The sequence below is a fragment of the Acanthopagrus latus genome, chromosome 4 (genome assembly GCF_904848185.1).
Source record: "Acanthopagrus latus isolate v.2019 chromosome 4, fAcaLat1.1, whole genome shotgun sequence".
Taxonomy (NCBI): Eukaryota; Metazoa; Chordata; class Actinopteri; order Spariformes; family Sparidae; genus Acanthopagrus; species Acanthopagrus latus.
This window is the reverse complement of record NC_051042.1, coordinates 9,266,619-9,280,481: the sequence shown is the minus strand read 5'-3', so window position 1 is coordinate 9,280,481 and position 13,863 is coordinate 9,266,619. Positions and strand designations below refer to the sequence as shown.

General features: G+C 39.7%; 1 pseudogene; it reads left to right on the top strand.

Annotated features, from left to right (window-relative positions):
- The first annotated feature begins 8,829 nt into the window (after window positions 1-8,829).
- LOC119018033 lies at window positions 8,830-9,710 on the top strand (annotated as a pseudogene).
- The last annotated feature ends 4,153 nt before the right edge of the window (window positions 9,711-13,863 follow it).

Sequence of the window (13,863 nt, the reverse complement as noted above, 5' to 3'; positions counted from 1 at the left end):
ATCTGCATTGCTACACCACAGGCAAAGAAAACGACACAAGGGAGAACAACTTATAGTACTGACATCCTTGAGCACATGTGCCTGCGGAGGTTACTCGGCAACTAGGTGTGTTTTAAAAAAGCTCAAACTGAGAAGAAATTGTTTCAAATACTAAACTCTCTATAGATAATCTCTATTATCATTTTTTTCTCTTACACAGCTCTCTCTTCAACTGTCAAAAACTGGTGAACTGTCAAAAATAGCTGCTTTATTCAAATAAGAATCCATTCTTAATGGAATCTCATCTAAACTAACTGGGCATTCTCAAAGATTCCAAGTCCTACTTCAGACACAAGTAAGTGTACAGATTTAACAAGAAATATTTCAGCCCCTGTTTAGAATTCAGTGTCTGCAGCACCTTAAGTGTTCACATAATTCTCTAAATAAATATGGAGGGATCAATTTATGCTCAGTTCACTCAAACCATATAAACATTTAGGTCAAGGAAAACATCATCTCAACATGAATGTATCTGAATAGAAACATGGCCAAACAAAACGCTAAAACCAAACATGATGAATGATGCCAATTTGTAAGCCTGAGAAAAGAAAAGGTTAAAAATGGTAAGTGGGTAGAATTTCATCATTTTCTGGCATTTAATTTATTCATTCATTTAATTGTATAAAACTTTAGTAAAACTCAACCCTTAATTCCCGCTGGTGAGAGTTTCTACTGGATATTACTGAAAATATTAAATAATAAATACATTATGTATGAGTATCAATTAGTGAGCTGTCACCTGGTAATGGGATTGGCTCAAGAGGACAAGAGGGTAGACATCAAGAAGGTTGCTGTTGCTGCTGCTGCTGCTGCTGCTGCGTATGTGTGTGTGTGTGTGTGTGAGTAGGTGTGTGTTTGTGCATGTGTATGTGGCGGAGTCATCCTTAAACATTGAGTCAGTGGCTCTCTTGTTCTCCCCTAATTGATCAGCAGATGGCATTGACAAATGATGAATAGGTTGGACATGGTACACCTCTCACACATGCAAACACACACACACACACACACACACACACACACACACACACACACACACACACACACACACAGCGGTGCCCCTCTTAGTGTCATCACTCTTGTCGTACAAGACTCCTAACACCCCAGTGGCATGGGAGAGTGAACGCATCAAACCACAGAAGAACAACCCCCTCCTCGCTCCACTGAGATAGAGAGACAACACAAAGGCACAAGAGAAAAGAGTGAGGAAGAGGAGATTCCTTACACAGCTTCCCATTTGTATGCACGGCTGCCGTCAGAGAAATGAAGGTATCCCCAGATATCCCATCCCTCCCTATCCTTTCATGTGGCATTCAAAGGCAGCTCTTTCCTCTTTGGGCCTATTGAGATGCTACCACCTGTAACTGGATGCAAGGTTTTCTCTCTTTTGTTCTCTCTCTCTCTTTCTCACTCACTCACTCACTCATCCGCTCTCACACACACACACACTAAGACTGTGGGATGGGATGAGGCAGTGAAAGGGAGTCAATCTTGAAAAGGTTCACTTCTCCCTCTGACACAATACACAACGCAAGAAAACAGAAGGGATCGGTTCATTGATCAGATTCTCCTCCATTAAGGTGACCGATGTCTGTAACATTTGTTTTAAAATCAAGAGTGCAGCCTCTAACCTTTGTGCAATTATCTATTGGCCACCAAGTGTTGCATCAGATTTTTACCTGAATTCTTAAATTTTTTATCATCCACCTTTCTTATTTGTGAAATAAATATTTTAGCTGGTGATGTTAATATTCATGTTAAGGCACTGATTCGTTTGCCTTAGAGTTTCTCAAGACAGTCCTTTATTTCGAAACCACACGGTCTTGGGCCTACACATACCCGTGGGCGTTCTTCGGATCAGGTGTTTACTTACGTAGCTTTTCCACCAACACATTTGGCTGCACCTAGTTGAGTAGAGCTCCTCTTGCAATCGAATCTCTTTAGTTTCTCTCGTCCTGTTTGGGGTCGAACCTTGTTCTGTTTGACTGAATTCAGTTAACAGAGGCTGCAGCACTAGATAGGTACTGCTTAGAAAACTCTCAAGTGGTTTTGTTCATACCTGAAATCTTTTGTCTCTGTCTGCAAACATGCCCGCCCTCCCTCCTTGGCAATTATTTTCCACCAGGGGTCAGTTCTCTTACCAATTTAATTATCACATTATAAAGAGACAGAACATTTCATTTCATTGCTACATGGATGATACTCAGTTGTATATCCCAGTAAAGTCATTGGAACGCTCAAATTCCATAAATCCCAGAAGTTGTTAAGTGGATTATCAAAAAATGACTGTCAGACAATTTCTTTCAGGAGAATTCAAATTAAACAGAGACCTTGTCATTGGTCATCTGACCTCACTTTTGAAAATCATACAAGCACGATTATCCAGTCCTTTGATTACTATTTTATTGCCAAAATAAGTCCAGTGTTGACAGGTATTAATCAGAAATTAATCAACAATCTGCAAATGGTACAGAATACACAAACAGGAAAAGAATAAACTTTTTTCAAATTTTGATGACCTTGCACTAGCTGTCAATTGGTTTTAAGATTTTACATATTACTTTTAAAGCCCTTCATGGCCTAGTCTCACAATATATAACTGAACTGCTGTTCCCTTACCGACCAGTACACAGGACCTAAGATCCGTAGACAGGAACCTGCTAAATGTTATGCTCACGCCTTGACACAACAGAGGACCAAGTGTTTACTGTTAGGGCTCTGCAGCTGTGGAACGACCTGCCTGAGAGAATAAAATTCCTACTAAAAAAACGTACATGTTCCCGCAAACAAGAAAGGACTACTGCTCAGGCGGAGGGAGTTTATGTAGTGCGCAACGGCTGAGGAAGCTGGGAGCAGATGAGGCGGAGGGATCTGGCATTTGTGATTGCGAGGAGAAACGTTAGCACACTGAATGACAGATATGAACTCGAGGCATGTTGCAATTGTCAAGTCACATCTGATCTTTCCAATGAATTGAAAGTGAAGGTGACATCAACAAGTCACTATTTTTGAGACTAATCGAGGTATTTGTGAAGTTTAAGGAAGTTCAAAAGATTGAAATTAAACTAAATTCCCTTTAGCTAATTTTAACTGGCACCGCTTAAAGAATAAAGAGAATACCAAAGAAGAAGACGACCTGCCTGGTCCCTGTGCCAAGACCTCGATGACTACCGACCAGTGGCCCTCACATCTCACGTGATGAAGGTGGCGAGACTGGTCTTGGCCAACCTGAGGCCGCAGGTGAGAGCCCTGCTAGACCCTCTGCAATTTGCTTACCAGCCTCACTTGGGAGTTGATGACGCTGTCATCTACCTGCTGCAACGAGCAACGATTTGCACCTGGATGGTGGAGGAGGCACTGTGAGAATTACATTCTTTGATTTCTCCAGTGCTTTTAACACCATTCAGCCACTGCTACTGGGGGAGAAGCTGCAGGTGATGAGTGTAGACGGCACAATGATCTCCTGGATTACTGACTGCCTGACAGGCAGGCCACAGTTTGTCCGTATGGGTAGTTTCTGTCTGATGTGGTGGTTAATGATACAGGAGCTCCACATGGGACTGTACTGTCTCCTTTCCTGTTCACCTTATACACCACTGACTTCCAGTACAACACCAGGTCGTGTCACCTGCAGAAAGTTTCTGATGACTTGGCTGTTGTTGGGTATATAAGTGAGGGACAGGAGGAGGAGTACATGGACAACTTTGTGGAGTGGACTGGACAGAATCACCTGCAGCTGAACATCAGCAAGACCAGAGAGATGATGATAGATTTTAGGAAGAAGAGGAAGCGCTTTCTGGGCAAGGATGTGGAGGCAGTGGAGGATTACAAGTACCTTGGTATTACCATCAACCACAGACTGGACTGGAGATCTAACACTGAAGCTGTTTACAAGAAGGGGATGAGCAGACTTTACTTCCTGAGGAAGCTGAGATCCTTCAGCGTGTGCAGCAAGATGTTGGAGATCTTTTATCAGTCTGTGGTGGCCAGTGTACTTTTCTTTGCTGTAGTTTGTTGGGGGAGCAGCATCAGAGCCAGCGACACCAGCAGACTCAACAAACTAATCAGGAAGGCTGGCTCTGCTATTGGCTGTAAACAGGACACTCTGGAGGCTGTGATGGAGAGGAGGACACTGAAAAAACTGTTATCCATCATGGATAATCCTCTCCAACCTCTCCACCTCACACTGGTCAGACAGCTGAGCAACCTCTCCAAAAGGCTGCTTCAGCTTCACTGTCATAACAACAGATACAGGAAGTCTTTCCTGCCACTTGATATAATAACTCTTTCACCTCTGCCTGACAGAGAGAACTCTGATCTCTCTACTGTTTTGTTCTATATACTATTATTGTTTATTGTTTATAGTATATGTGCACTGTATATATTTTTTGCAGACCCACTGCTGCTGTGACAAAATAACTTCCCAGTCTGGGATCATTACAGTAATTCTATTCTATTCTATTCTATTCTATTCTATTCTATTACATTTGTGCTTTATATCTGCAAGTAAATGGTGGCATCTTGAATTGTGAGAACAAAGGAAGATTCTGGGCTTATGACACATTGCAGATTTTATTTCTGCATGATAAAATATAAAATTGTTTATGGAGATCGACCATATGATATGCAATATACGAGACTTTATTACAATGACAATGTTCATGCTGAATCATCATCTTGAATTTTTATTGATTTATATGTATTCTTCACGTATAAACTTCCTTAAACTAGGTATGGTAAATAAATTTAACTGACAAGATCATCAACATCATATTTTATACCATGCAAATAGGAAAATTGATCCAAATACTGTATACATTTTAAGTAAAAAAATACAGTTTTTAAAATGGCCATCATGACTGCCATGTTGAAAATTCACGATGGCCCGATATCCAGTTTTTTTCAGACTGCCTTAGGCTTTAACTGTACAAAATGTCATGCTTTTATCACAAAGTGCATTTTTCAGCTAAGCTGCCCCACTATAATGTCTGTTCTAACAAATTTAACTACTCAACTAGACTGCTTGGTGAAAATGAGGCTAAGCAGGCATGGAAGGTATGTTGTGCCACATTATGCAATAATGCCTATGAAACACCCTACCAGTATTTAAAAATTAATTCATACTTACGATTCATGCTTCTACGCTTAAAGTCAATATCGTTCTGTTGGTGTAATTTTTTTTTTTTTCTAATCAAGACATCCATTTTGGTGCATTTTGTAATTTCAAAATGCGTCAAAGTTATTACATATTGCGTTCAAGAATTTTATTACAAAATGTGGCAGATTATTACAAAATGCAGCTTTATTACATAATGAATTAAAAATGTATTACATTATTACATAATGGGGCTTTATTACATAATGTGGTGCTACATACCTTGTGTTCCTTTTTGAAATGCTCAGGTGTGTGACAATGCAGTGTCAGTATTTGATGACTGGGGGTGAGAATGCTGGGGGTTTTGCACAATTGTTCAACATCATCATCCTTGTCCAGTGATCACATTGTTTTGTTGCATCACTTTGAAAAGCAACGAAAAAAAAAATGACCTGCTCTCCTGTTGTGTCGCTTAGTTCAGAGGATGTGTTGAGCATCTTACTTGAGGAAACAAAAAATAGAAATAGAAAATTGAATGGCCATTACATTGTAAAGTCCTCAGTCAAAACTTCCCCAAACTGTGTGATGTCATTTTTAATTTCTGTTTCATGACTGTGTGAAGGAATTAACATTCTAACCTTTCCCTGCCACTGTCTCTCTCTCTCCTGACAGCCTGAGCCTCTCTCACAGTCCCTGTGGGCTGAATGTTAGTATTGAGGTGGCAAATTACTGTCTTAAAGTTTGATGGAGAGGTCCCCTGCTGACGCCCCCCCCCCCCCCCCCCCCCCCCCCCCCCCCCCCCCCAAACACACACACACACACATACTCATATACACACACACACACACACACACTCCCCCTCGGGTTGCCTTTGACCCCCTGCCAATTGTAAAACAACAATGCTCCACACTCTCTATTGATGAGACAGCAGTGGTTTTCACTGACTTACCATTTCCCTCCAGCCGTTTGAAGAGTTATCCTTTGTTTTCACAAACTGCCTGATTTCTCCAGGACCAGAAACCATGCAGTTCATCTACAGAAGAAGAACAAGCACACATCAGGAAAAGGTTTGAAATGTATCATTTCACTTGCTTTGTTGAGAGCCACACATATTTATCATGTAGTAATAAGTCTGTCAAGTGATTAAAAAATTAAGCAAATTAATTGCAAGCCTTGCAATAAATTAATTGAATTTAATCACACATACCAATATTTGCTGTAAGCATTTACCATGGAAATGTATTTTGTTAGATGACTGAATCAATGAACAAATAGATATTCTAAGCTTGAAAAGGAGTTGACATTTTCAAGCTGTGTGTGGAGCAAGGGCTTCATCTTGCATGGCAAGATGTAAAACACACTTTACTGTAGACACGGACACCTGTCTTGCAACAGCTTCTTATTCATTGCAGACTTGCTTTGTTATGGTTCTCTTCCTGATTGTTGGTGTGACACAACTGTGCAATACACTTTATACTTACAAACAGTTGTTTGTACGGTTGTTCTTTGGACCTGTAACTGCTTCGAAATGGATCCAAGTGACTTTCCTGACTTGTTTAAATCAATAATGAGCTCTTTCAGATCAATGCTGAGCTCCTAGGACTTTCCCATTGTAGTGTTTGTGGCTGAGTCAAATGGGTGTATCAAATCAGTCCTATTTAAATAGCCCAGAAAACTCACCAGCTGTCATCAATCAGAATCACTCAGAAGAAGTTAAGAGGCCATGCTACAAAGAACATTTGATTGACAAAACCTTCTTTAAACTAATGGTTCATGTTACTGTATGTATATTTTGATCTAGCAATTTTGTTTAGGTAACAAATTAGTATGTGTTCCAGTCATTCCATCACAGAAAAAATAGTGTTGTAGAAATTATTGGAACTCAAGACTGTCATCATATACATCCTCTTTACAAGTGTACGTACACTTTTGACCTTGACTGTAGAGCAGGGAAGTGAGAATGAAATCAGAAGTGGTCAATCGAGATGCATGTCCAGATGCAATTTCATGCCAAGTGTGAACCAACAAAGCTGTCCATTTGTGATCTCATACAATGGAACTGACTAACAGAAACAATATTAATTCCCCATGAACAGATTTAGATAATGTATCCTGATATGGATCACGTGTTGATATTATTTGGTGCAGAAAAACTGTGCATACTGTTTCATTAACGTTACAAGTACTCTTCCTGTAATTCCTTTGATGTTACTATCATTTAAAGAGAAAGAATAACATCGGAATTTATATATTGCTTGCTAAAGCAGGTCTTTAAAACATGTGAATCTACAAATGTATCATGACATAAAGAGAGATATAAGAGTTTCATGAATGCTGTGAAACACTGCAGAGCAACACATCATTTATTGTTTTATTAAACCAATTCCCTGGAGAAGCCGTGCCTGCCCAGTGAGCATTCTCATGGGAAAACTAACATCTCACTTCTTTTTTCCTCCCTCTTTCCTTTCTTCTACCCCTCTTCCTTCTTCTCCAATAAAGAAGAGAGAGCTGAGGGGTCATAGCAGTGGCAGGGTAGGTCTGTTTGATCCCCATGCCGTGCTATCTTCAGTTTTCTCCATTCAGCTCATATGGACGGGGATCAGTGGAGTGGACCACCCATCTGCCCAAAGGGACAAAAGTCTCCCTGCTAATTGCTGCCACATCAAAATGAAAAGGGACATCCCAAATAGGAGCCCTCAGACTGGTGGAGAGGGGGAGATGGAAGAATAAGGACAGTGAGTTATTCTTTACTGGTTTCACTCTGATTATGTACTGGTACTGTTGAATATCAGCAAACAAATTATGTTTAATTGTTTTAACTTCTGTGACTGTTCAGGATTTTAATTTGGCATGTAGTTTTCTGTGGCTTTATTTTGCAACATGCATATGCATTTTCATGCTTAAATCTTTTTTGACAGTTTTGATAAGACTAGGATTGTAATAGCACTGTGCTCAGAGAAGTCAGCCTCATGGCTTATACAGTATATGTATATATATATATATATATATATATATATATATATATATATATATATATATATATATATATATTGACTATGCTGCTGGTTTTATTAATGCTTGGTGTTTATTAGGGCCTGAGCAGAGAGGTATTGCACAAAACCAAGATAAGCGATTAAGCCGGGATATGTTGTGTATCCTGGCTGAATATAGCCTCAAGTCAGTTGCATGAAAGCAGGTTAAACTTAACCTGGCCAAGTTACTATGGTGATTTATTCTCTGCATCTAGTCTGCTCCAGACCAGGCTAACAGCCAGGCTAAGATTAATCCTGGTGATTCACCTGTATTTCCACCGTCAGTCCTGTGAGGACTTAATGTGTTTTACAGCATGTCCATGGTCTAAGTATGTTGCATCATTTTCATTATCCTGCATTAAAATATTACATATATATTGTCATTTCTCATTTCATTTAAATCTGTTGGCTGTTTGTAATTACAACAATCTTTCTATATTGATTCAAGTGGTAGTATTGTTACTCAGGCCAAGTGTTATATTGCTATGCTAATGAAGACTGCTTGTCAAATTGCCATCAGAGGTTTCATCAACATGTGTGATATTGCAGTAATTGAGATTACAAAACACATTTGATGAAGTTGCAAAGGTGTTTTCAATGAAACCTGTGACGAGGGCAATATAGCATATATAGGTCCAACTCCCATTCACCTGTTCCTTCGTCATAATGGCTTGCCCTTTTTTGGAGGATGTACTGGATGAGGAAGCCCTAATCCTCAGACAAGCATTAAGGCATGAAAGAGTCTTCCAGGACAGGTCAGACCCATTGGTCTTTGAAGATGACTATCTCATTGAGAGATACAGATTTTCAGGTGATGGACTAAGATATTTATGTAGGCTGCTGGGTCCAAAAATGCAGCATCAGATGGCATGAAGCCATGCCCTCACTGTACCACAGATGGTCTGTGTTACACTGAGATTTTTTGCAAGTGGGAGCTTCCTTAATTCTGTTGGGGATGCAGAGAACCTCAATAAAGGAACCATTTGCTGCACAATAAGACGTGTTTGTCTGGTCCTGAAGTCATTCATCAACATATTCATCACCTTCCCTGGCCACAGAAGACCCCTCTACATCAAGGAGGAGTTTAACAAGACTGCAGGTAACCTCAATTTCAACATGCAACCATTAGTTTCTAATTTGATCAGTCACAGTTGGATCCTCACTATTTTTTGTTACAGCTTTCCCTAACATCATTGGTGCAGGTGATTGCACACACATCGGGATAAAGCGCCTCTCAGGAGAACATGAGGGAGATTATATTGACAGGAAATCCTTCCACAGCATCAATGTTCAGGTAAGATGATTTGTGGTTACTATGACCTACATACATTAATTCTGTGCATGAAATGACCTTAATAGGTTACAACTTAACTTTTCAGATGATCTGCGATGCTGACTGCCTTGACTCCAGGGTCTTTCAGGCTCAGTCCAGTTTACGAGAGACTTTCACAAGGTAAGCCACACATTTTATTTGTACTGTAAGCACCTTGGACAGTGTTTAACTCTGCCGTTTAGTTTTCTAAATGATATCTTGTTTTATCAGGTGAATTCTTTGATGTGCTGTTGGGAGACAAAGGCTATGCCTGTGAGTCATTCCTCTTGACTCCCCTTCCGCACCCCCAAACCCCACCACAGCAGGCCTACAACCATGCACACAGCAAGACAAGGGCTCATATCGAGATGACTTTCGGCCTTCTGAAATCTCGGTTTCAGTGCCTGCACCACCTGAGGGTTTCCCCGGACAGGGCCTGTGATGTCATTGCTGCATGCACAGTACTGCCTAACATTGCAGGCCTAAGAAAGGAGAGGTCCCCCCGAGTGGCTGCTGATGTTGACTGGGAAAATGCTCCCATCTTCCCAGACAACATTAATGGCAGACTCATCAGGGAGCAATATATTGCAAGTTTTTTTCACCTAATTTTTGAATTTAGCCTATCTTTAGTTAATAAAAGATCTTAAATGTTACTTTTTGCTGTGTGTGTGCATTTTGTTTAGCATTGGTGGTTATTTTTTAAATTCTACTTCACATTCATGAAAATGGGAGGACACCACAATGTTTGGATCCTGGAATAGAGAGAGCAAAAGCAACACAGATTAAAACACTGTATTGCAGTTATGATTGCAGAGATACTTCTCTTTCCAGTTTCTGGATTTCCACGTCCAGTCTCCTGAGTGTCCAGCGTTTAATCTCAAGATCCTGTGCTGTGTCACTGTTTGTCTCCCTATGTGTCAGTGCAAGTGGAGGCTGCTGATTGGGGGAAAACCTGCTGATTGGTACAATCTGAATGGTAGACATTCAAAAGTTGAGTCAGCAGGAGACCATGCGTCTCTCTCTCTCTCTCTCTCTCTCTCTCTCTCTCTCTCTCTCTCTCTCTCTCTCTCTCTCTCTCTGGCATCTTTGATCCTTGATGTATGTTCGTTTGTGTTGTAGAGACTTTTGTATCTCATTTGTGAATAGTGTACATTATTATTACATTATTATTCAGTCCAGTTTTAGTACAGGTCAGTAGCCTTTTTTGTGGAATCTTTTTCTCCTGTTTTTGGTTAGGGAGGCAGGTAAGAAACATGTTTTTCTGTTGACTTTTGTTTTGGGTAGGCAAGTGAGTTTTAAAACCCAGCTTGTTTTGTTTATTATTCTAGGCTATTCTCACCCTGAAGCATCCAGTTTTTTTTTTTTTGGGTGAATAAATGTCCCTTATTTTGGACCGCATCTGTTTGTTTTTGGTGATTCATTGTTGGAATCGGGGAAAAGAGAGAGATCACTATGTTATCTTTTGGTATTTCCTAGGCTGGGGCATAACAATTTTCTATTAGCACCACATCAATGACTTCATATCCTTTATGGACTAAATAAGCAGGATATTTCCTGCAGCAGCTGCAGATGTGCCTTCCCCCTGTCATATACATATTGAATGTATTGAGAAAACTTGAATTAAGATTTCACAGGCCATACCAAGCCTGTGATTTCAATACAATGTACTAACTGTATCATCTTCTGGTGGCTCCAAAAGTGTAAGGAAATCCAAAGTCAGACAGTATAATATATTTATCTGATTGTGTTCCATGTGCAGTAGTACTGCACTATGTACCTTGTATGACAGTTTCTGTGGTTGGGACAGAGTCTGTTACTGTCCCTCCCTGGATCCCCTCCATCACTGGCCTTCCTTTATTTAAATGGAGTGCCAGCTCCTCCGCTGGGGTCATATCCTGGCTTGGTGGGCCACCCCTGTGCCAGTTCTATGGACTTTTTTTTTTTTACTGCTACAATCATACAGACATTCAACATGTCAGCAGACTATTTGCCTCATTTGTTCACTGTTATCTACTTCAAAGTCACTTACCAGCCTGCAAAATGTTCTTTTATTTAATTTCAACTTGCTGCCCGGTCCTTTTATGGCCAGAAAAGTTTGTTCTTTATGAAGGATAGAAAGATAGATAAAAACGTAACATAAAAAAAACAACAGATTAAATGACATCCATTGTGGATGGGTTTGCACTTAATCATACTCTACATTTCCTGAGTAACATGCACCTCTACTTGCCATATTTAAAGCAAAGTGTACAAAAGTTGATGGGTGGACTTGAAAAGAAACTCCTTTAGTCCTTTAATTGTAGCCTAATTATGACAGTCCCAGTAGAGAACTGCTTATTAATTATACAGTTTTGGACTAATTATGCATTAAAGGGATAGTGGAAGTGGGGTCATATAAAGTACATATCTATAGTCAATCTGTTCCCTACTGTAATCACCGATCAGCGCAGCCTCAGTTTGGAGAAGCAGAGAGCCGCTCCAGCCCAGACGCTCAGCTTTGTACTGCAGTGAATGGGGTCCAGAGAAAAAGCTAAATAAACCACCTAAAACAAGGCTCACCTTAAAAAATCTATAACAGTTCAAGTGTACGTTGTAAAGGGAAAATTCACACCACTTTACATCGCCGTCAGACTGGCCTTTCTTTTGGCACTACATTCTCTCAACCGTAGAACCTCCCCAGATAAACTTTACATTTGGCCCGGAACCGTTTTAAGCCCCTTGTCTCCGTTTCTGGCTCAGATACGTTTTCTGATAGTGGACCAGATCCGTGCTAGATAGAGGTTTCAGCTTAAACATTCCAACTGCCATCAGTTTCGTATTTCTATCGCTTTACAGATCTGGCCGAGGTCACATTTACAGCAGGTAACCGAAAGACATTAGCTGTGTCTGACACTGATTTGGTCCAAATCTGCAATCCAGATCTGAGCCGACATTGTTTTCGAATCCGTGATACAGGTCTGAGCCGACTGAATTCAACAAAGGTTAAAAACTACTCTGGCCCATATCTGCCATAAAGATTTTAGTCGACACTGTTTTGACATAGGCTTCACTGGTGTGGCCCGAATCTGTGATACAGATTTGAGCCAACTGTATTTAACAATGGATTTGGCCCATTTAAAATGTCCCAGCTATAGAAATACTTGGACAGACCGGTTATTTCAGTATAAGCGTATCTCACAGCCTATATGTTCATACAGAAAAACATCCATCCTTGCATTTAACATTCATCCTTGCAGTTATCTAGTATTTATTCTTCCTAATAATAATATAATAATAGTACGGCCGCCTCTGTGGGACGTCAATGTGTACGAATTGAGAGTATCCCTACGCAGTTATGCTAATGTGGAGGGATACGGAGAGTTAAGTTTCGTTTTCATCGAAAGTAAACCTCTCGTCCAGCAGCTGGGCCTGGCACTGTATTCCGACGCTCGCACATTAGCTGTTGCCCAGTTCGCTAATGCGTAGGGATACGGAGGTTCTACGGTCCAGTGTGAGTGAGTGTATGTGTGTGTGTGTGTGTGTGTGTGTGTGTGTGTGTGTGTATGAATATACATATATACATACACACATATACATATATATCATAATGAACAAATATCTAGAAAATCTACAAATAAGACATAAATAACAAATATATATCACTTATCACTTAAATAACATTAACATATTTATTTGCATATGTATATATTTTTTATTTGTATAATACATAGATATATAACAATATAACATTAACACATTTATATATGTGTTATTTATGTATATAACAACAATATAAACTATATATGTATATATATATATATATATATATATATATATATATATATATATATATATATATATATATATATAAACACACATAGTGCAGGACTGTGGACACAAAGGCATAGTTATTTCAGATCATTATTGATGATTATTTCAGATTTATTTTTGCATTATCGCCTTCACATGCGAGGGGGTAAACAGTGTAGAGGCTTAGCCTAAGATGGCTCCAGGATCAGAATTAAAAAAAAAAAAAATGTTTAAACAAATATAGAGTTTCTTTCCTATAAATATAAATGAAACATTGACTTCTATTAGATAGGAGGCCTTTAAAGCCTATATTAGAGGTTCAATGATTTCATATACAAGTAGTAATTCAAATAAGACACATCCCCTTATGACTGAACTTGAGCGAGCTATTAAAGATCTAGAAGGGGACTCTCAGTTAATAATACACCAGAGAATGTACAGAGGCTGTCAGAATTAAGGGCTAAATATGATGATATCACAGCAAGCGAGGCCTTAAACAGTATCACTCGGTTAAAGCAGACATACTATGACCAGGGAGAATCAGCGGGTAAATTATTAGCATGGCAGATTAAAACACTGCAGAATGAAAGGGCTATCAC